Source organism: Clarias gariepinus, chromosome 2 (assembly GCF_024256425.1).
Source record: "Clarias gariepinus isolate MV-2021 ecotype Netherlands chromosome 2, CGAR_prim_01v2, whole genome shotgun sequence".
Taxonomy (NCBI): Eukaryota; Metazoa; Chordata; class Actinopteri; order Siluriformes; family Clariidae; genus Clarias; species Clarias gariepinus.
The window spans coordinates 2,861,038-2,882,895 of NC_071101.1; the positions used below are offsets into that span (position 1 = coordinate 2,861,038).

A 21,858-nucleotide genomic window follows, 5' to 3' on the forward strand; every position below is an offset into this window, starting at 1 on the left:
GGCTCTAATGTGTTCAAGATGGTGAGGTCGACTGCTCCGACCTACTTAATTTTTTTTGTATTTTAAGGTAATTTCCAGTAACTTTAAATCGGCAAAACCACCACCATTGAGTACATTAGGTATGATAGAGACACTCTTGTTTCTATTGGTATACAATGTACTCACAATTCAACGTTTTTAACTCCGGATCCGAGCTGGCCGAGTGAGATCCTGAGGGAGAACAATGGACGCGACGCAAAGCGGCAGCCCCAAGGGAAATGAGCTGGCGTCAGGAACAGGCTGAGAGCCCGTGCACACTGCACACCTCTGCCTAGCATCCTTCTGGCCAACGTCCAGTCATTGGAGAACAAGCTCGATGACCTCACATCCAGGGTAAAGTTCCAGAGAGACATTCGGGACTGAAATCTCCTCTGCTTCACCGAGACATGGCTGAACCCAGCGGTGCCAGACCACGCCATCCAGCCGGCCGAGTTCTTCTCGATTCACCACGTGGACAAGACACGGGACTCTGGGAAGTCAAGGAGAGGCGGCGTGTGCTTAATGGTAAACAGCAGCTGGTGCAACAGTATGAGCGTTGTTTCTCTTACACGCTCCTGCACACTAAACCAGGAACTACTGTCCATCATGTGTCATCCTTTTTATCTCCCTCAGGAGTTTACATCAGTCATAATTAGCGCTGTTTATATTCCACCACAAGCGGACACGGACACTGCCTTATGCGAGCTGCATGAGGTACTCACACAGCACCAGACACAGCATCGGGACGCGCAGCGCCGAACTTTTATCAGCACATCACCTGCCCCACCGGGGGCAAAGGACACTGGACCACTGTTACACGACAGTCAAGGACGGCTACAAGGCACAATCTCGCCCTCCGTTTGGTAAATCCGACCACGCCGCCCTCTTCCTCATGGCAAAATACAAACAAAGGCTAAAACAGGAAGTTCCGGTTTAAAGGGAGGTCGCGGGCTGGACGGACCAATCGGTGGCCGCATTACAGGACGCACTCGATGACGCAGACTGGGACATGTTCAGAAACAGCTCCGATGATGACTTCAGCGTGTTTACGGAAGCGGTTGTGGGATTCATCGGAAAACTAGTGGATGATACCATAGAGAAAAAGACTATTAGAACGTTTCCCAATCAGACATGGACCCACATAAGGCTGCGTCATATAACGTCCAGAAGGTGGTGAAAGAGGCTAAGCAGCGCTACAGGAGGAAACTAGAGTCACAACTCCAACAGAGTGACTCTAGAGCCTGTGGCAGGGACTAAGGACAATAACGGACTATAAAACACCAACAACCATATGACGAATGTGGACGCGACTCTGGCAGACGAGCTGAACACTTTCTATGCTCGCTTCAGGGCTGCAGCTAAAGACGCTAGTGATGCTAATGCTAGCGGCGCTAACGGCTGCAGACAGGAAGACACTGCCAGCACTGGAAAAGTGCTCATCATTTCCAAGCATGACATGAGGAGAGCCTTTAAGAGAGTGAACACCAGGAAAGCAGCAGCGCCAGACAGCATCTCAGGTCGTATTCTCAGAGCCTGCACAGTTCAGCTAGCACCTGTTTTCACTGAGATATTCAACATCTCTTTATCTCAGTCGGTGATCCCCACATGCTTCAAAGAGTTCATCATTGTTCCTGTCCCAAAGGAACCTCATTCTGCTTCCCTCAACGATAATCGCCCTGTAGCCCTCACCTCAGTAGTGATGAAGTGCTTTGAGCGCCTGGTCAGAGACTTCATTATTTCTTCACTACCCGACACACTGGACCCACTACAGTTTGCATACCACCCAAACCGCTTCCCAGATGATGCAATCTCCCATCTTCCATCATATGCAATCTCCCATCATATTTATATATCGCCTACTTCAGCCGCGCGTTGTCTGGACTGAGAGGAATTACTGCATCATGCTGCGCGAGCTGCTAGCGGTCGTCACGGCTCTTAAACATTTTAGGTCGTATTCATACGGGCAATCCTTCTTGCTGCGGACCGATCATGCTTCTCTGGTGTGGCTGCTTAATTTTAAAGAGCCCGAGGGGCAGTAAGCGCGCTGGCTTGAGCGGTTGCAGGACTACAATTTCACCGTTCAGCACTGAGCGGGAAAATTGCATGCTAACGCCGATGCTTTATCCTGCCGGGCGTGCAGCAAAGAATGTTGCGACGTCTGCACGGCAAAGAAGGCGGACGCCGGTGTTAAGCAGCGCCGCGTGTATGACACTCACAGCCAGGGGCGAGACTTTGCTACTGGGGAGCAGGTTTGGGTTTATTCTTAGGGGGTTCTCGCCTAAGCTGATGTCTCACTGGGTGGGCCCCTGCATGGTAATTGCCCAGCTCTCCAACGTAGTCTAGCGGGTGCAGTTGGCAGGGCGGTCGCGAGTGGTGGTGCTCCATTGGAACCGTCTCGCTCTCTATCAGCCCCACGCCAGCGAAACATCGGACTCTGTGGAGGCCGCTCCGCCTCAGGGAGAGGGTTGCCTCACACCTTCCCCCGCAAAAAGACTCCGGTGTCACGCCTCCAAGACTGAGTCCCTCATGGTGACCGGGGATGGTCACAGCTCGGGTGGGGCAGTGTGGCGTGGGCGGGGTTTCGACTGGCAACCATCATGCTTTGCGGGAGTATGTGTGTGTTAGGTGTGTGTTCTGTTGAGTGTTTTGATTTGTCCTGAGGCTGAATTAAATGTGGTTCTGGAGAGTTGCCAGAGAGTGGCCTGGGGCCCCCGAATGAGATTTGGCTGCATAGCTCATTCACACTTGCATGTATGCACATAAAACTCGGTATACATATAGCACTCATTAAGCCGAACAACTTTCACACTGCATGTCCTGGGCTTAACTCAACAGGAGGCCAGTTATTTTGGGTCGTTCAAAAAACACACCCAATGAATTTTGATATACACTGTAAACTCGGATTTGATATCTACTTAAACAATCAATTACAATGTACTACATAATTTTAAGTTTGATTGCATTACTATTATAGATAAGTATATTGTACTAATTTGTAATACAATATACTTGCAATTTAATAGTAATGTAATAAATTTATAATTTTAAGTTTAATCGAAAAACATTATGTTAAATAACATTACGTTTTAGCCGTGGCCACACCTCTTTATCTCCATAGAGACCGAATTTGAAGTTGAAAATTGGCTGTTTCTTTATGCAACAAACGAGATGAATGTGCACGCGCCATTTTGGTTATTTCACCCATCTGATTCGACCACGATCCGTTTTCCACCTCTTATTCTTTTAATTTAGTTTTCTTTCACTCAAGAGGCTGATTGTGAGCCGTTGAAATATCAGCTCGACAAAAGTTTTATCACCTGTTACTTGGACCACCGTTAACGGAGCTGGTTAAACGGTCGCTGTGGGTGGACGCTGCCCCGTATTAATCTCCCCCCAGGTGACCGCGCCGAGGCTGCTTTCAGCAGGTAAGACTGGAGAGCGACGTGTCAGGCTGTTGTACCACAGTCTACTGAATCTGGTGAGTGCTATTGGCGAGAAGTATAAACCTGCTGTTTTTTTTTTTTTTTCTTTATTTTGCACTGGAGAGGCTGAGTGTGGCAGTATTAAAACTTGGTTGTAATGTTCAACAATTTTTCACCCGCTGAGTTAGCTAGCTAACTGGAGAAACGAACACGCATTTCAATTAATTTCATACGCTTAGTTAGCTAGCTATATTGTATAACGTTGTCCTATCACTCTTTCTGCTGTTTTGGAGCAGTACAACATGATGTTTTAATTAGTTTGATGGTCATTTTACCTGTTAGTCACCTGTACGGTAATTTAGCCACCTTATCACTTCATGGTCTGTTTGTGAGCAGTGAAACTTTAACCAGTGTGATAGGCTATTTACCACCACTTCCTTCATTATTATTTTTTTAAGGACTGCTTGGTACTTAACCTTTACATTAATGGTTTACAGAATGGTTAATTTTATGCACATAAAAAATATAAATAGGTGGATGTAAATAGAGGTACTTTTTGTTGAGGAAGACTGCATTATATAACTGCTTAATTACAGTATATCTTCTCTTTGTTAAGTGCTTTTTTTCTGTTAGGATGTAACTAATATGAACTTGTACAGTAAAACACCAGTGTGAGTCCTCTACAATGATCAAGAAAAACCTCAGCTCAACCCATCCAGAGTGGACATCATCTTGGAAGGGAGTGTGGTGATGGATAAACTGTCCACCTACTTCAGGCCTTTTGGATTGATGTATGCTCTGCACCTGGACTATGATTAAACCTCTGTTTAAATAATAAACAAAAAAAAAAAGGTTTATAAGACATGACTTGTTCTTGAATTTCATGTTTAAAGTTTAAATAAAACAGGAAAAGAATATACTGTTTCATTTTTTTTATATTTAAAAAAATATTATTTAAATGCTCTAATTTAAGTTTAATAGAAATAAAAAATTATCACTTGAACTGAAGATATTAAGTGGTGTGATTGGGTAAAGCAATTGATATTACAAACAATTTTAAGTTAAGTCAACTTAGCATCTAAGTTTTCATTAAACATTCCTTTTTTTTTTTTGGGCAACCAGTTTCCTCCATTTTTTTAAGTAAACTCAACTTGTCTGGGCTTACAGTGTACTCCTCCTAGGGAATTTATACGATCGTCACCAAACCGACCTATTATACACATGTACACATCACAAATGTTAACACACAGACACACACGCACGCACATACACTAAATCATGCACAAACACATTTACTCATCACACTTGACTTACACACAAACACACACACACACACATTCACACACACACACACACACACACACACACACACACACACACACACACACAACAACAACGCACTAAACAAATATTTAGGGCCTAATCAGCCCTGAATAGTGTGTGACGTGTACAAGTTGTGGGTGCATCCGGGCGGCAATGTCTTTATGTAGGTCTTGACACACTCACAAGTTGTGCGATGGACCCGGGGTGGCGATGGCACAGGGTGCTTAGGCCCGTCATCGTTGCTTGCAAATATATTTATTATTATTATTATAATATTTTTTTCTGTCGGGCAGTGTATTTTTAAACAGCACAGTTTGCAGTCTGCTTTTCCCTGATTATTAATGATGGAATGTATCCAGATCACTTTGATTTTATGTTGTATTTTTCATTAGTGTGACAGTGTAGCCTAGGCTAATATCATATATTACATTATTCAGTGTCAGCTTTTAATACCATACCATACCATACCAACTTTATTTATAAAGCACTTTACAAACCCACACTGGACCAAAGTGCTGTACAGAATAAAATAAAAGACATAAAAAACTAAAAAGCGTAATAGTGAAATATGATTATGAGTAAACAGCATGGAATCAGACTGATACTGATACGCATCATTACCAACTCAACCCTAATATTAATAGTGAACTCTTTGTTTTATTTTCCAGCTGACTCCACTGAAGGCCTCGCCAGCCCTACATCCACTATGAAGACCACGAGTAAGTGACAAACTAGCAAGGCCTACAGTATATTAATGCTAGAACACCAAGATATACTGGAAATTAGTAGTTTGGTAGACAAGTAGACAGTTGATTTTCAGGATACCTGGTGTACAGTACCAGTATACTCAGAGTAGCAATTTTAATTGGGAGTTTGCAAGGGTGCTTAACATTCATTGTATAGATCCTTTTTCATTTTCATTCAAGTCTTAAGATCTGCAGCACTTACCTGTACAGTCAACATCCAAAATTCAACATAAAAGTTCATGGCTTGGCATGGCTCAGTAACTTTTTAGAACAATCCTGAGGCATATTTGGGGATACAGTAAGCATATTTTAGGGATCACTTTTCCACATAAGACCAGATAGGTTTGGACAGCTTAATAATAATTATTAAATTAAATCGTCATTTTAAAACTATATTTAGTATTTTCTTAGCTTATCTTTGTTTATTATTAAAATTTGTTGGATGGTCTGAATCATTTCAGTGTGACAAATCTGCAAAAAATATATAACAAATGTAACAGTAAAAGGAGCAACAACACTGTATTTAGATAGTAAATATACACATATTTAAATAAAAAATATATTTGTTGCTTATTAAATTTAGTCACATGGAATGTGATGTAAACACTTAAATTAAATTAATGAGTTTTTTCTATCTAAACTGAGTAAACTAACATCAATTCATATTGTAAACAGATAAGAATCGATGAATTCTTGAAGTCACATTTTTTTGTTGTTTTTTGAAACAAAAAATAGATTAGATTAGATTAGTTTCAACTTTATTGCCACATCACATGTAGGTACAAGGCAATGAAATAAATTCAAAATAACATTTTCACTCTAAAATTGTAGGTCATGTTTTCAGTGTAACCTGGTTGTTCTCAATTTAATTTTTTAATTGTTTCTAATCTGTGTTTGTCAAGTACTAACCTGAGTAGACCAGAAAATGTAGTTTTAGCGGTTACCCCTTTGTAGCATGGATGGTAAACCCAAACGCGGAAGCAAGTGAGTAGGCAGGATAACCACGCGATTTAGTCTAAGGACACTCACAGAAGGGGAACAAGTGAAAAACAAAAATTTAACCCAAGTCCTATAAACACACACTCGAATCAAAAAGTAAACCCAAGAAAGTGAGTACTCACGAATTGGCAAAGAAACGATCTGGACCAACATGGGCGAACTCAATGACTGAGCGATGTGATGCGCCATCTTGTTTCCTTTTATGCTTCCTGTGTTGTGACCGTACTATTTCCGGGTCATAGTGCCGGTCACGAAGCGAGTGTGTGTGACAGTACCCCTCTGTCCAGGACCAGCTCCTGACGGCCCTGAGGTGGAGGATACCCCACGACGGTAGTCTCGAATCAGTTCGGGATCGAGAATAAACTGGGCCGAGATCCAAGATTACTCCTCGGGGCCGTAGCCCTCCCAGTCGACCAAGTACTGAATACCTCTGCCCCGAGGGCGTGAGTCGAGGATCCGGTGCATGGTATAGACGAGGCCACCGTCGATGATCCGGGGAGGAGGAGGTGGGCAGTCTGAACAAATACCCTACAGACCAAGAACACACCGTGAGGTGGGTGTAATCATGGGAGTTACTGTACGTCCTGTAATCTCAGGTGGGTGTAATCATGGGAGAGGTGGTGAAGGGGTGTAAGTTGGGAGAGATGAAATACTGGATGTATTCGAAGCGCCGCAGGCAGCTGGAGCCGGTAGGTGACAGGATTTATCCGGTGGGTGATGCGATATGGGCCGATGAATCTAGGTGAAAGTTTTCTTGACTCGGTGTGAAGGTGAAGATTATTAGTTGAGAGCCATACCTTGTCACCTACGTGGAACAATCGTCTCGGAGGGTGTTGACGGCGATGTTGAGTGGTGTAGCGGGCGTTGGCCTGTTGGATGGCCCGATTAGCTTGAGTCCACAACTGCCAACCCCTGTGGACCAACTGTTGGGCTGACGGCACATCAACCTCCGGTTCCTGGTGGTTGAACATCAAAGGTTGGAAGCCATATCATACCTCAAATAGGCTTAACTTCGTGGCAGATGAGACATGGAGGTTATGTGAAAGTTCTGCCCAGATGAGGTAGCGAGCCCAGGATCGCTGACGATTGGCTACAAAACATCTCAGATAGTGCTCCAGTTGTTGGTTGGCCCACTCCGTCTGACCGTTTGTCTGAGGGTGGTATCCAGATGACAAGCTGCAGGTGGAGTCGATCAGACGGCAGAAGCCCTTCCAGAACCTGGGAGTGAACTGGGGCCCTCTGTCTGAGACGATGTCCCTTGAGAACCCATGCAGACGGACTACGTGCTGGGTTAGGGCTAGGTCATATTGCATATTGCACACCTGCACTCACAAAGCTCATTTGCACACTTCTGGACATTTTCCATTCATTCCAATTCTTATTTGCATCTAAATCTAAATTTATTTTGTCTTATACAGAAAAGTTTTATATTTCTTGTATACTTTTAAATTTTTTTATATTTTGTTCTTACTTCTTATAGTCGAACTATTTATTTATTTCTTGCTTCTTTTTATTTTTATCTTATTTCTTGTCAATTGTTTCCTTAATTTAGGGTCACAGGCGGTCGTGTTAGCATTTCACTACATACCATACTGTGTATGACTGTGTATGTGACAAATAAAATTTGAATTTAGTTTGATTTGATGTGCCATTAGAGCCTGAGAGTCGCCAGAGAGTGGCCTGGGGGCCCCAAATGAGATTTAGCTGCATAGCTCATTCACACTTGCATGTATGCACATGAAACCTCGGTATACATACAGTGCTCATTAAGCCGACCGACTTTCACACTGCATGTCCTGGGCTCAACTCAACAGGAGGCCAGTTATTTAGGGTAGTTCAAAAAAACACACCCGATGGATTTTGATATACTTCTCCTAGGGAATTTATACGATCGTCCCAAACCGGCCTATTGTACACATGTACACATCACAAATGTTAACACACAGACACACATGCACGCACATACACTAAATCATGCACAAACACATTTACTCATCACACTCAACTTGCACACACACACAAACACACACACACACACACAACAACGCACTAAACAAATATTTAGGGCTTAATCAGCCCTGAATAGTGTGTGACGTGTACAAGTTGTGGGTGCATCCGGGCGGCAATGTCTTTTTGTAGATCTTTACACTCACAGGTTCTGCGATGGACCCGGGGTGGCGATGGCACAGGGTGCTTAGGCCCGTCATCGTTGCTTGCAATTATATTTATTATTATTATTATTATATTTTTTCTGTCGGGCAGTGTATTTTTAAACAGCACAGTTTGCAGTCTGCTTTTCCCTGATTATTAATGATGGAATGTATCCAGATCACTTTGATTTTATGTTGTATTTTTCATTAGTGTGACAGTGTAGCCTAGGCTTACATCATATATTACATTATTTAGTGTCAGCTTTTAATAGTGAAATATGATTATGAGTAAACAGCATGGAATCAGACTGATACTGATACGCATCATTACCAACTCATCCCTAATATTAATAGTGAACTCTTTGTTTTATTTTCCAGCTGACTCCACTGAAGGCCTCGCCAGCCCTACATCCACTATGAAGACCACGAGTAAGTGACAAACTAGCAAGGCCTACAGTATATTAATGCTAGAACACCAAGGTATACTGGAAATTAGTAGTTTGGTAGACAAGTAGACAGTTGATTTCCAGGATACCTGGTGTACAGTACCAGTTTACTCAGAGTAGCAATTTTAATTGGGAGTTTGCAAGGGTGCTTAACATTCATTGTATAGATCCTTTTTCATTTTCATTCAAGTCTTAAGATCTGCAGCACTTACCTGTACAGTTACCATCCAAAATTCAACATAAAAGTCCATGGCTTGGCATGGCTCAGTAACTTTTTAGAACAATCCTGAGGCATATTTGGGGATAAGCATATTTTGGGGATCACTTTTCCACATAAGACCATGTGGATTTGGACAGCTTAATAATAATTATTAAATTAAATACTCATTTTAAAACTATATTTAGTATTTTCTCAGCTTATTTTTGTTTAATATTATTAAATAGATAAGAATAGATAAATTCTTGAAGTCACAAAATATTTTTTATTAGATTAGTTTGAACTTCACTGCACATGTAGGTACAAGGCAATGAAATAAATTCAAAATAACATTTTTACTCTCAAATTGAAGATCATGTTTTCAGTGTAACCTGGTTGTTCTCAGTTTGGTTTCTTAATTGTTTCTAATCTGTGATCAGTTGATGTGTTTTATTCTGTAAACTTTACAGCAGACACCACAAAGTCCACAGAGACGACTCAGACAATGACGACCTCCAAAGCCAGCGTTTCCCAGAGCAATAAACCACGTAAAGATTCTCCATATCAGTACCAGAGCAACATTACAAGTGGTTCAAAGTCTGCATGTGAGATATTGTATGTATCATATGTTAGAGCAAAGATGATGCTTATAAGTACTTATTTTCCTTTACAAAAACAGTTCAATTGAATAATATTTTACAGTTTAACACCATTTAGCAAAAAAATACATTAAACCCAGTATCTGTGTGGTGGAAATGTATAAATCTGCTCATAATCTGTGATGCTGTAAAAGCAAAGTTAATTTCTTTTTTTTCTGACACTGTCACTGTGTCACTGTTTGAAAGCTGCATCTCCACTGTTACTAGCAAACCTGCAAAGACAGTGAAGGAAAAAATGCCAGGCAAGTTGTTTGTGACGTAGAACGTGGGCGGGCACGTTTTTTCGCGACGTAGAACGTGGGCGGACATTACGCAAATATGTTACGGAGTGACGTGGATCCGTAACAGAGTAAAAATAGATTTGCTAATGACTCGTTTAGGCAAATGTGAGCCGATTCTTTTTTTTTTAATAGACAAAAACTCCATTTATCGTGCACTGTCAGCGTCACAGATAGTGCAGATAGTTTATGTTCACATACAGCTACATGACACACTGCATGAAATAGCATATTTGAAAAAGCATTATAGGACCTCTTTAAGACATTTAGTAAATATGGGCCCAGACCTTAAAGTATACAGGCAGGAAATGATGAATTCTTAATGGAAAATGATGTTTTCTTAACAATATTTATATAATGTTTTCAGTTACATTCAAGGGAACTTTTGTTTGTTTTCATATTTAATGTTTGTTTCCTGTAGCATTTACATGTTATCAATAGATCAATTTATTTTATACATACAAATATACATCGTTTTGTTAATATTCTGATCATATTATATATGGGGCAGATTTACTCCGGACTAACATCACCGCGACCACTGTGTGTTAATGAATACAGGAAAGGTGTTATTATTGGAGACATACACTGCAAAAAAAGCATTAAATGCTAGAAAATAAATCTAAGTGGGGGCATGTCTCCCTATGAAACGTTGATGTTAATACAGCATCGGCATCGGCTGTATTTACTTACACTAATGTTATATGATGCAAACCACTTACATAAAGTCTATTTATTACTGAAATCGTCTCGGGTTACTTTGCTGTAACCCTGTTCCCTGAAAAGGCGGGAACGAGATGCTGCGTGAAAACGCTATGGGAACATCTTGTCATGTTGCCGGTTGTGAAGCATGTGTGTATCAAACACGCCAAATTTTGGCTTATATAACCTCGGTCGGGTGACGTCATCTGATGAGACGCACCTGCAGGTTATAAATAGGAGTAACCCGGAAACATTCCTCAGATTGATTTGTCTGAACGGACGTCCGGTCACGTAGGCAGTGCGGCATTGGGACGCAGCATCTCGTTCCCGCCTTTTCAGGGAACAGGGTTACAGCAAAGTAACCCGAGACGTTCCCTTTCAAAGGCTACACTCGATGCTGCGTGAAAACGCTATGGGAACGAGAATACCAACGCCGCCGCACTGCAAGTGTCTGGACCCCAAGGTTGTGTGGCGTGTGCGCACAAGGCCGAAAAGGTCTCAGAACTATATCTGGGAAGCTAACTCGAGGACCTGTGAGCCCGGAGTGGCATGATCATCCAGATTATAAAATCTAACAAATGTGTGCGGAAAGGACAACCCTCCGTGTCACACACTTGCTGCAGGGGAATACTTCTTGCTAGTGCAATAGATGAGGCGATCCCCCTGGTTGAATGAACCCTGATTCCTAGAGGCGAAGTGAGCCCACGCGCCTCATAGGAGAGGGCAATAGCCCAATGTAGTGGGGGCCACCCCCTGTTGCGGCCCCAGACCATGTAAAAGCTGCTTTGACTTACGCCACTAGCTGATGCAGTGGACGTAAATCTAAAGAGCACGTACTGGACAAAGTAGGTGAAGTCTTTCCTGCTCCGAAGCTGTAAACGCGGAGGACAGAAGGCTTCATAAACAATAGGATGCATACTGGAAAATGTGTGCGGAGAGGACCAACCCTCGGCGTCCCAGACTTGCTGCAAGGGAATACCTCTTGCTAGTGCAATTGATGAGGCGATTCCCCTGGTTGAATGAACCCTGATTCCTAGAGGCGAAGTGAGCCCACGCGCCTCATAGGAGAGGGCAATAGCATCTCTCACGGCGCTTGCGGCTTCAAAACATGTAAAAGCTGCTCTGACTTACGCCACTGGCTAATGCGGTGGACATAAATCTGAAGAGCACGTACTGGACACAGTAAGTGAAGTCTCTCCTGCTCCGAAGCTGTAAAGGCGGAGGACAGAAGGCTTCAAAACAATAGGATGCATATTGGCAAATGTGTGCGGAGAGGACCAACCCCCCGCATTACAGACTTGCTGCAAAGGAATACCTCTTGCTAGTGCAATTAATGAGGCGATTCCCCTGGTTGAATGAACCCTGATTCCTAGAGGCGAAGTGAACCCACGTGCCTCATAGGAGAGGGCAATAGCATCTCTCACGTAGCTTGCGGCTTCAAAACATGTAAAAACTGCCCTGACTTACGCCACTGGCTAATGCGGTGGACGTAAATCTGAAGAGCACGTACTGGACACAGTAAGTGAAGTCTCTCCTGCTCCGAAGCTGTAAAGGCGGAGGACAGAAGGCTTCAAAACAATAGGATGCATATTGGCAAATGTGTGCGGAGAGGACCAACTCTCCGCATCACAGACTTGCTGCAAAGGAATACCTCTTGCTAGTGCAATTGATGAGGCGATTCCCCTGGTTGAATGAACCCTGATTCCTAGAGGCGAAGTGAACCCACGCGCCTCATAGGAGAGGGCAATAGCATCTCTCACGGAGCTTGCGGCTTCAAAACATGTAAAAGCTGCTCTGACTTACGCCACTGGCTAATGCGGTGGATGTAAATCTGAAGAGCACGTACTGGACACAGTAAGTGATGTCTCTCCTGCTCCGAAACTGTAAAGGCGGAGAACAGAAGGCTTCAAAACAATAAGATGCATGTTGGCAAATGTGTGCGGAGAGGACCAACCCTCCGTGTCACATACTTGCTGCAAGGGAATACCTCTTGCTAATGCAATTGATGAGGCGATTCCCCTGGTTGAATGAGCCCTGATTCCTAGAGGCGAAGTGAGCCCACGCGCCTCATAGGAGAGGGCAATAGCTGTCCGCTCCTCTTAGAGAGGTAACACCATTTAGAAAAACCATCTTAAGGGTCAGAAACCTGAGGCGCTGACTCTAGTGGTTCAACAAGGGGCACAAGCCAGAGGACAATTTTTTTTTTTTTTTTTTTCTGCAGAAACTCCAGCACTGAAACAATTCGGCAGTGGACTGGGTCTACCTGCTTCGTCATGCACCAACTTTTCAAATACATTCTATTTGAGGGGAGGCAGTCCTAGTACTTAGAATAGTCTTAATTACGCTGGCTGGAAGACCAGCTTGACTTAGAGTCGAAGAGTAGTAAAGGGGACATTTGCTGATCTTGCGAGTCAAAGAGGTCCACCTATGCTACATGAAATTTTCCCAGAATGTAAATCGCCCTGAGGGACAGGAATCTGGTGCGCTAGCTATTTAGCGGCGCGAGCACAGTCAGCCCTGGCGATTAATATATGAGACTGCCATAGTGTTGTCCACCCGCACTAGGACATGGTAGTCTCAACTGCTGGAGGAAGTGCTTTAGGGCCTGAAATAGAGCCATGATTTTGAGGCAATTGATGTGCCGCGCAAAAAGATGGCCTCTCCAGCTCCCTTGGGCTGGACGGTCATTTAAGACCGCACCCCAGCCCACGAGGGAAGCGTCTGTCGTTAGCATCTGTGACGACAAGACGAACTTAGAGTGGGACCCAGAGTCAGAAACCGGGGTCTGAACCACATAGGAAGGGTACGAAGCACCTGGCGCGTAGCCCTTATTGGGGATTGGCCCTAGAGTAAAATCCCCTGGTTCTTAGCCACAACTGAAATGCTCTCATGTGCAGAAGGTCCAAAGGTGTCACCGTGGATACAGCTGCCATGAGAGCTAAGATCTCTGAAAGTGATGGTCACTTTCTGGTCTAGCTTGATTTCCTTGACGGTTTTGAGAATGGATTCGACACGAGCGGGAGACAGCTGTGCCCGCTTACGCCCAAATTCCATGTGACACCCAAAAATGTTGTCCTCTAAAGAGGAAAGAGCATGCTTTCATGGCATTGGATCTCAATCCTAGGAAACAAAGATTAGCTAGAAGGACATGCTGATGTCGAAGCGCTAGCTTCTGAGACTGGGCCAGCCAGTCATGTAATTCAATACGGATGCTCTGGAGTCGTAAGAGCCAGAACTACATCCATGTATTTTGTGTATGTGCGGGTGAAAAAGCTAGACCAAATGGAAGGACCCGATACTGGTAAGCTTCGCCCCCGAAAGCGAACCTCAGGAACCTCCTGTGTTGTGGCAATATTTCCATTGATTTATTTTTAGATAGCGGTAAGGCCCGCAAAATCTAAAAAATTGGACTCAGCCCCCCGTTCCTCTTGCACTTTCCGGTTTCGTGGAGGTGGAGACCCCGTCATTGAAACGCGGAGGGTGATGTGAGAACTGAATCCTGTAGTTTCTCTGTACAGTGCTTAGTGCCCAAGGAGATATACTTGGCAGTAGCTTCCACGCTGCCAGTTTCTCAGAAAGGGGCAAAGCTCAGCGGCTTGGTTAAACGGGGGGGATGTTAGATGTTCGGCATCCTGAAACACGGCAGGAAAAACCCGAAGAACTAACAATTTTATTGGAGACTGGAGTTGCCCGAAACACCAGCGGTGGCGGAGCAAGAACACCAACCTCCTGGGGGTGCCAGGGAGAACACTTCATTCTTTAAAAGGAATTCTGCGTGCCTCTCCCCATTGGGGGGGGGGGGGGCACCCCCCACGATCCTGTTGAACCTCTTCTTTGTGAAGACAATATGCCAGTCTGACCTCTTTTGAGGCGGATCTCTTCTTGTGTGTTTCATGCCTCGCAACAGTCAGACCCGGTCGAGACTGGGTGGCCGACAGTCCCGACTCTTGAGCAAGGCGGGGAAGGAATTTCCCGAAGGCTTGTTATATAACTCCGCCTCATGAACCTAGTGGCGATCGAGTTAACGACATCGCCAAGTAGGCCGGGAGGCGAGATGGGGCATCAAGGAGGAATACACGATCCTTTTCCTTAATGCCCCTAAGATTCAACCACAAGTGCCTCTCCGCGGAGACCATAGCAGCCATAAAACGGCCGATAGCACGAGCCGTCTGCTTTGTTGCACGAAGAGACAAGTCTGTGGCCCGGCGTAAATCCAGTACGCCTTACCTTGCAGAGCCCCGCCAGTACTCAAGTCTTTCAGCAGGTCAGCCTGGTAGGCGTGCAAAACCGCCATGGTGTGCAATGGAGCACCAACCTGACCTGCTGCCTGAAAAGCTTTTCCCTCCAGGGAAGATAAAAGTCTACACAGCTTGAAAGGAAGTAATAGCTTTTCAGGAAGGATGATGTCCCAGAAGAGAGATAGCCTGGAAGCGTCTCTTCTATCTGGGTGTCATCATATAACTCCGCGTTTCTACCTCAATTATATTTAAATAAATAAATAAGTTGATGGCAGGAAAACACGGGATGAATACAGCTTACTCCATGAAAGGGTTAACTTATATGGAGATTGCTAAGAAAAAGGGGGGAGAGCGTCGTTGAGGCTCCGCCCCCGGCCACCCGACAGAACCTGCCGTCTATTTTTTTTTTTTTTTTTTTAAGTGCTTAGAGCTATTATCATCTTCGCGAAAGCAAGAGAGGATGTTTATCCTTGCCCATTCACAAGAAGCGCGGCGCGCGCTTGCGAGCGGACAGAGGGATTTCCCGATCCGATGAGAACGCGAAAGAAAGGAGTTTTAAATCCGTTTCTCACTGCTCTGCCGGGTGCACGTGTTTAAGCCCCAGGAATGCGCGGCGGCTCGGAATGCGAGGCGCGCGCGTAGCACTTAATCGAAGCAGTAAAGTGTAGAGATCGCCCTCCGATCTGGATTATACACACGGAGGGACATCTCGTTTAAAACTCTACCATATCGGTGAGTTAAACACTTTCTTATTTTGCTGGTTTAAACACACACGCAAACACAACAAGGTCAGTGAAGACAAAAGATCTGAGGAATGTTTCCGGTTCACTCCTATTTATAACCTGCAGGTGCGTCTCATCAGATGACGTCACCCGACCGAGGTTATATAAGCCAAAATTTGGCGTGTTTGATACACACATGCTTCACAACCGGCAACATGACAAGATGTTCCCATAGCGTTTTCACGCAGCATCGAGTGTAGCCTTTGAAAGGGAACAATACGTTTTAATGTGTGGTCTTACCGTGTAATGTTAAAAGAATATCTTTATTTAGAATCGTTTAGAAATTTGACTAAGTTGTGGTGCAAGGCAGATATTTTACAAACAGAGAAGGATGATTAGCTTCAAATTTCTCAGGGAGTAAGATATGATTTGCCAAAAGAAGCAGCCACATGGTGTCCAGGTAGGACTATGGTTCAGAAGGTCTTAGGTTTAAACCCATGACCACAAAGATGCCAAGGTTGATCCCGTGATCAAGGTGACCCCATAACTTACATCACCAAATTATCTGCCACTAACATCCTGGTGCCCAACACCACAGCACATCCCCTGAGGTCTATGTGGAGCCATGCCTGATGACCAGAGCTGCAAGGGGAGCCCACACAATATTAAGCTTGTGATGTTATGTCTGATCCATGTAGGATAACGTTTTTTTTAATATATAATTGTTTCTAGTTATTTCTAACAATAATATGAGTATTTTGTGAGTCTTACACATTTAATTCCCTCCAGAATTTTATGATGATAACTAACAATGCAAATCCAAGCAATCTTAATTACACAATCCATTTTACCCTGCACAAAACTTGACCAGCACATCATAAACACAATTCCTTATTTTTTTTTTTGACGTGCAACGCAAATGTCTTGCATTTACTAACACAAATGACTGTATAATCATGTGTAAAGCAATTCCCACACAATTTGTCACAAAAGTGGAAGTTTACTCTTTAGTGGAAGTTTTGCCCCGTGTGATGGAAAACTATTTTTCCACTGCAAAACACGTGGGACCTGGATCAAGTTTCACAGTCCCACAACTTAAACTATGAACTATGGTCTTGCATACCTATCAGGTGATGCAAGACCACACCCTGCTGTTTTTATTGATATTATATTTTCCCAGGGGATTGTTTATGTTGTGAAAATCTTGTTGTTTTTAAGAGTGATGAGATTAACCGGTACTGTATCTCTCTCCAGGTAACCAGCAGATCCCAGAAGATGGTGTTTACTGTCTGCCTCCATGATTCTTTCTCTCTCTCTCTCTCTCTCTCTCTCTCTCTCTCTCCCTCTTTTTCTCTGTGCCCCCCCCACACACAATCTTATTCATGTATAATCTAAATCTCATACTTTTCATTCTTTTTCAATTCCTTTTCATTTTTGTGATTTGCTTGTAAATATACTGTATGAACTTTTTATAATAAATTATATGATAACATACTGTGTGAAGTTTGCATCAGGAAAAGCATGCAGCATAAAACCTTAACCTTACACAGGGGTTCTCAAACTTAATATGCAAAGGTCCAGATCTGATTTCTATTTAATGTCAAAGGTCTTGAATGATCCATGATAACCTAATGAATTTTACAGTTTTTTTCTGAATGCTTAAACCCTAACTGTGATTCTTATAGCACGCATTTCTAAAACCATTACAGTTTTTGCCCATTGCTTAAACATGTTTTACAAAACTTGTCTCTTCATGTCAAAACTCTACAAGCAAATAAGACACAACACTGGGAAATAAACCATTCACATATGTCAAATTGAAATTCTGCTATCAAAACCTAACAATCCTTTGTCAAAATGTCGCTCTAATGACAAAATGAAACCCACTTGCATCATATGAATACACTTACAAATCAGCAGCAACACACTAGTCTACTTTATATAAAACATGGCAGGCTTTTGTTTGCACTGTTTTTATTCAGTTTCACAGAAGGCACGTTTTCACAACACCCAAAAAATGAAATACTAAATACTGTACATTACAGTCGTGTACTTTACAGTACAGTAAATTCAGTTAAAGCAACAATAAAACATAATACATAAAATACAATACAACATAATACATAAAACACAGAAAAATACAATTGTGCATAAGTGGACTTATCGATCCTGCCATCTGTTGGGGTCTGGCCACAGGATCTCTTCAACATCACAAGCAATGTCTTCTCTTGCTAAGCATCGGGGAAAATATCCCCTTGTGTGCCGAATCCATCCTTGGATTGACTTTACCTCAATGTCTCCACAGGCCTGTTCCATTGCCTGCAGAAGAGGCATGCGGGCATGTGGTTGGCGGTCATATACGTGCCATCCAAGCTATAGGGTTGAAAAATGGCAAGTAAGGGGGCAAATACACAACTTCAAATTGATCATGGTTGGTGAACCAGTTCCGGACGATAGCAGCCCAATGGAAACTAACATTATCCCAGACAACAACAAACCTGGGCTGCTCTGGTCTGTCCTGTACAACTGCATCATAAAGTGCATCTAGAAATGTGATTATGTGTTGCGCATTATATGGACCCAGTTTGGAATGATGGTGCAGTAGCCCTCGGAGGCTTATGGCGGCACACAATGTAATTGTGCTGCCCCGGGACGTGCACAATCGCCCTTTGGCCAAGTATATTACGTCCCCATCATCTACTTTTGCTAAGGTTAAATCCAGCCTCGTCAATGTTAATAAATTCATGAGGCTGAGCAGCTCCATCCATGTCCAAGATTCTCTGCAACAAAAAAATACATACTGTATTGTGGATGGCATTACTCAAAACACACAACTACACTACTACACATACAGAACCGCCCCACCCCACCACACAGGTACCTGTGTAGCTTTCCGAATATATCTATGTGGTACTGATCAAATGGTACATATTCAACTGTTACTGTACTGCACCCATTCTGTATTGTAAATGTAAAGGACTGTAACACTTACCTGTACATATTCATGTCGAAGTCCTTTGACCCTGACACTGTTTCTCTCAAATGGGACCCTGTACAGTTGCTTCATGGTCATGTTGTGGTTTACCAGGATGCGTCTGATAGTGGTAATGCTTACTTCATTTATGTTGTTAAATACCTGCCTATCTTCAAGTATTTCTTGCTGTAGCTGGTGGAGACGGATTGCATTGTTTGCTCTCACTAGGTTCACGATGGCAAGTTCCTGCTGTTGTGTGAACAGGCGCTGGCGTCCACCCCCAGTAGGTCTTCTAGCCATTCTGTAAAAAAATGCAACCACAAATTGTTATTGGTTTGCTTCTTTTTACAGTACTTGTACATGCATGTTATTCACAAGTTCTGACGCGTGTATTTTTGTTACACAGTGTCACTGACGACTCCAGATGTTTGTTGATTTCTTTGTCTCTTATTTATTTTCAACATCAAAGTACACGGGTTGTTACAGTTTCTTGCATAAATCCAATGTAGTCACGACAAGTCGCTTGCTGTGTTCTGTAGCTTCGATAGATTACAGTTACAACAACTTATTTTACTGTATTCCTTGTAACTTACTGTCTCACGGTCAAAAGCTTGTGTTCTGCACACCTTTCTGTATCCTTCTGTGTCTTATCAACAAGAACAACTAATGTGTGTGATAGACATCCAGCCACATAACTGTAAGATGATGTCACAGAACAACTCATGAAATGATGTCACAATACAAATTATGAGTATGATACTTATGCTTAATGCTTAACTAATAGACTAAAATGAAATAAACACAACAACAAATCACAAGAATAAAATATGGCCCTTACATTTCCAGCCCCTAATTGACAGGCAGGAAGACTGACAATTACACACATTTTTGTTTGTTGGTGTTTTTTTTTTTTTTTTGCAATAGGACCACAAAATTTACTATTAGATTAAAATTTGAATCAGCTTTCTTAACACTTTAAACATTTGTTACCGGTTTAACTTAAGGTATTCATATTGTTGCGTACCAAATGAAAGGAACATGACTACTTTATAAGGTAATTAACAGTCCATTTCACATATGAGACACAGCTTATCGATGTGTCTTTCCAGGGTACTGGTTTTAGTTTTGACCAGTACACGTCTCACAAGTCCTTTTTTATCAGGGAACACTTTCGTGATCCGTCCGACGACCCATGAATTTCTTGGAGAGGACTCGTCAATTATTAGAACTACGTCTCCGATCGTGAGGTTTTTTCTTACTTGAGACCATTTTTGGCGCTCCTGAAGCAAGGGCAAGTATTCACGCACCCATCGCTTCCAGAATAAGTCGGCAAGGTATTGAATTTGCTTCCACTTGCGACGTGCATAAATGTCCTCTTTTTTGAAAAGTCCAGGAGGCAAGTTTGGCTGTTTTTTCATCAGCAGCAGGTGGTTAGGTGTCAGGGGCTCCAGGTCTGTGGGATCGTCTGTAGCAGTGGTAAGGGGACGGTCATTCATTATAGCTTCCACCTCACACAGGAATGTGTGCAAGCTCTCATCGTTTAGTGTTTGTTTTTTTAGTACGGACCTCAAGATTTTTTTAACTGATCTTATCTGCCTTTCCCATATTCCACCGAAGTGAGACCCAGCAGGAGGATTAAATATCCATTGTATCCCCTTTTGCATAAGGACGCCTTAAATTTTTGACTGATTCCACTGTTTGATAGCTTTACGCAATTCAATCTCAGCACCTATAAAGTTTGTTCCATTGTCACTTCTTATAACTGACACCTGGCCTCTTCTGCACATGAAGCGTCGAATAGCATTTAAGCAGGAGTCTGTATCTAATGACTGCGCAACTTCAATGTGCACGGCTCTTGTTGTCAGACAAGTAAACAATATGCCATATCTTTTAACATTACTTCTGCCCCATTTGACCTCGAAGGGTCCAAAATAATCTACCCCTACGTTAGTGAACGGTGGGTGATCTGGTGTTATTCTGTCACGTGGCAGTTCTGACATTTTTTGTTCACTAGTTTTTGCTCTGATCTTTCTACATGTCACGCAACTGGACAGAAACCTTCTCACAAGGGAATTTGCAGTTGGAATCCAGTGTTTCTGCCACAATTTTGAAAGCATATAATTCCTTCCACAATGTCCGACCTGTTCGTGAATGTCTCTTAAGATTAAAGTTGTGATGTGTGAGTCTTTGGGTATAATGACTGGGTGGTTTACATGCTCAGGCATTGCAGACCTACCAAGACGTCCTCCAACTCTTAGCACTCCATCCTGCAGTACTGGGTCTAGTTTGGAGAGACAACTGTTCCCTTTCAAAAGCTACACTCGATGCTGCGTGAAAGCGCTATGGGAAACGATTCCTCGTGACCGGTTGTGAAGCACGTGTGTGTCAAACACGCCAAATATTTTGGCATCTATAACCTCAGGCAGGTGACGTCAACCGATGAGGTGCACCTGAAGGTTATAAATAGGCATGAACCGGAAACACCCTCAGATCATTTTCTCTTCAGGATCCATGTTGTGTGTGTGCGTGTGTGCAAGCATTTTAACAGAAAGCGAAAATAGAAGTGTCTTACTACTCACCAGAAAGATGGCCGAGTAAGACACGAGTCCGTCCCTCCGTGTAGAAGAATATCTCGCTGAGGGCGATCTTCGCGTTTCTGTTTGAGTGTTTGGGGGAGGAGCACGCTATCTCGGGCTTCAGGAAGCAGGTAAGTATTGCGATTTTCTCCCTATTAAAGTCCCGCGCGCTCGGGTTCGCCGTCTTAAAGTGAAACCGCGACCCGCAGCGCATTTCTGGCGTGCAATCTGGCCGAGGTGCGCGAGACAGGATTTTCCTTTTCTCTCGCTCTCTCGCCGGATCATGAGTCTTTTACCTTCCACTTCTCCAGCACGCTTCGGCGCTTCTGGTGAAGGGGGGAAAAACTTTCTCTCTCGCTCCCGCGGAGATGGAAACTATCACTCCAGACCGCTCCTCTAGTGATGAGCC

At 43.3% G+C, this 21,858-nt stretch overlaps 1 protein-coding gene across 1 annotated transcript in view; it reads left to right on the forward strand.

The window, feature by feature from the left end:
- Positions 1-21,858, forward strand: part of LOC128510845 (uncharacterized) — a 220,576-nt gene that overhangs the window by 119,873 nt on the left and 78,845 nt on the right. The gene's annotated exons all lie outside the window — the stretch shown is intronic.